Source organism: Pavona decussata, unplaced genomic scaffold (assembly GCF_977016875.1).
Source record: "Pavona decussata unplaced genomic scaffold, jaPavDecu1.1 SCAFFOLD_2286, whole genome shotgun sequence".
In the NCBI taxonomy this organism is placed as follows: Eukaryota; Metazoa; Cnidaria; class Anthozoa; order Scleractinia; family Agariciidae; genus Pavona; species Pavona decussata.
In genome coordinates this window covers 25,843-28,797 of record NW_028146193.1, presented here as the reverse complement: position 1 = coordinate 28,797, position 2,955 = coordinate 25,843, and the positions used below count along the sequence as shown (strand labels likewise).

The window sequence follows — 2,955 nt, the reverse complement described above, 5'->3', positions numbered from 1 at the left end:
ATACTGCACAGAAACCACGAGGTGAGCAGTTCAAATTTCCACGTTGTCAGAAATGGTAATTGAATAGAGTGAGCATTTGTGTCACAAATTGATGTTACGCTTTGATGTGATGCCGTTTTAACCTACACACTGTATTTTGTTTCTTTCCTATTTCCTACTATGTGTTAAAGCATGCACACAAGTTTATCGTTCTACGATTTAAAAAGAGTTCAGTGTTTGCCCCTCGCGAAATTGGAATTCCGAGTCCTTAACGTTTATCGGTAGCAAGTGATCCTCCGAATCTTCGCGCTGCACGGCTCAGCAGAGAGTTGGCTGTTCGTCCCTTTTCAAAATGTAATTCGGGATCTCTGAGAATCGCTTTCCATTGACAGTAACCGTATCGCTTAATGCCTTCTTTTAGATGACTATCTTCCTCGGGGGTGAACATCAAATTCTTTTTTCTCGCGGAGAATTCCGTAACTTTAAACGCATTTTCCGTCTTTAGTCTCGGGACGACTGCAAGACGTCCTGGCGGTGTTTCTGCGATCGTTTCGCCCTCGCCGTTTGAAGACTTATCAGTTTTTGTACCGTTTTCCTCTGGCGAAGACGTCGACTTGTCTGAAAACCTCGAGCGCACGTCCATTTCTAGTTCCGAGCCCTTGTCCCCGTGCAGTTGTTCCAAAAATTCGTGCGCCTTGCTTGCAACCTCGTGCGATTGCTGCTTTTGATAGTGGACCCTTGCAACGACGGAGCTGTGTTTCTGGTTTTCGGAGATCGTTTTTTGCGCGCTGCTGCTAAGATTTCTGCAAATTGCGGTCTCGACTATTTGGCGATAGCTTGCCTGTTGCATCGAAGACCAATTTACTCCTTAGTTCTCCTAGCTTGTTATGTTGTCCTGCATTTCTCGTTACTAGTACGTAATCGCAGTTAGGCTTGAGAAGATGGCGAATGTGGTTGATGTAGCCATCTAACACTTGCATGCTGGTGTCAGTCAGGAAAGGAGAATCGAAGCCATATTTTCCCGCTGTCTTGAACATTTCCTGATCTATAAATCCACCGTTGGTCTTGGCTTTGGTCACCATTTCCACGGTTAAATACTGATATGTCATCGGACGCGAGCCTTTCACCTTTATGAACAAGTACACGGCTAGAAATTCAGTAGCAAATGACAAATCCAGTGGCAAAACAGTACCCGGTTTGTCCTTGCATGATTACAGCACGCTCTCGTAGCGCGGCAACTAACGCCCCACCACTTCTAAAAGCTCTTCAAGCGTGGCCCAGTGTCCCTTGGCTTCTAAGGCGTCGATATCCAGTTCGTTGGTCCACTGCAATCGCATCATTTTGGAAACGGTTTTGCGCACCTTCTTCAAGTACACTTCTGTCGAAGTCAACCCTCTTGATACCGATTCCGATGCTCCATTCACTTTTCGATAATCCCCAAATTCTGTAATGGCGTCTAAGTGGCCTATGCGTCTTGCGTGTCCGAGTTTCCAATCACCCTGCATGGTGTCAACAAACTTGAAAAGGAGATTAGGCGAACATAAACTAAAGTCCACAATGTCCAACGTAAGCTCTTCTTCGTCTTCGCAACAAAATTTAAGAAACTTTAAGCACTTGTTGACAATTTGCCTTGCTTGTCGATCACTTTTACAGCCCCCCCCCCAAAGCCAGTGAGCCATGACAAAAAAATCTTAGCAATGTCGCTTGTCGTGTCAAAAGAGGCAACTGTCTTGATTTTACGCGGAATCTTCTGATCATTGGCTTCATTTTTGTTTTCTTGATCGTGAAGCGATTTAACTTGAGCGCTGTCTGGCTTCTCGTCGAAATAATAGTACCAACGGTGTTTGTTATTTACGTATTTTCAGCAGCCTCTTTGCGTAGTAAATCCATCATGATTACAGGATTGCACTGGACTATGAAAAAGGCCATCACAATCGTCTTCTTCTAAGTGAAGCCTCTTGGGTTTAGGCGATGCATTTGGCAATTTTGACCAGTGGACCTCCTCTCCGCGTTTGCTCATCTTAAACACCAACTTCAACTGTTTCTCAAGAGACAAACCTGCTGATACTAGCCGACTTGCAAATGATTCCCTAACAGACACTACGCCAAAGAAATATTACTCGTAAAATCATCTCGGCCCACACTTGATCAATTTTGTCCCTTGCCGCATTGTCACTTTTGTATTTGGTACACGCATGATGAAAAGGAACAAAGAGACAAGTCTGAACTTACACGAGCTTGCCCAAACGCCCTTAAACACGTGGCATATCAGATTTGTTTGCGATAGGACTTGCTTGGGCAAGCCACTATCCAAACGGGTTTCCAAAATGTGGTAAACAGACAAAAGGGATGTGCAAATAGATTGACAGACTTGAAAAACAACGACGGAAGTAGCACAGTTCGGATAAACTCCCATCTTGCAAATAAAGAACAACTTAATTAGGAACATTTTTGTTCCTTTCTGGCATGAATATGAACGGTTTGAACTGTAAGGGAACGACACGTTCCGAACAGCTTATCATAGAGGAGCCATCAGGAACAATTGCTCCTTTCTGTACAGACAGTTAACAGGAACATAGTGTTCCTTACTATGTTAAGTGAGCAGCTACAATGGGAACATTTGTTCTCCTTTCATCCAAAAGGAACAGATCAAAAATCGGAACCGTTGAAAGAGGAACTTTTGGTCCTAAAAGGGTAAAAGAGGAACCATCTGTTCCTTTTGACTAACATAAAAACGAACTTTGTGTCCCAGTTTGCTACAAAAGGAACCCCTTGTTCCGAATTTTGTGGCCTTGGTTCCCATTGTGGAATCCGTGTGGAGACAAAGTTCCTTTATGCGCATTCTTAGTTTGTACCTAAAGCAATTTAAGGAACAAAAGACAAAACCGCGCGGAACACTTGAATTTTAAGAAACCCATTATTATTCGTGTCTCGCCACTTAAAACTCAAATTAAAAAATGTTCTTTGGTAGAAAAT

General features: G+C 43.4%; 1 pseudogene; it reads right to left on the bottom strand.

The window, feature by feature from the left end:
• Positions 1-247: 247 nt before the first annotated feature.
• On the bottom strand, positions 248-2,006 carry LOC146447432 (uncharacterized; annotated as a pseudogene).
• Positions 2,007-2,955: the final 949 nt, after the last annotated feature.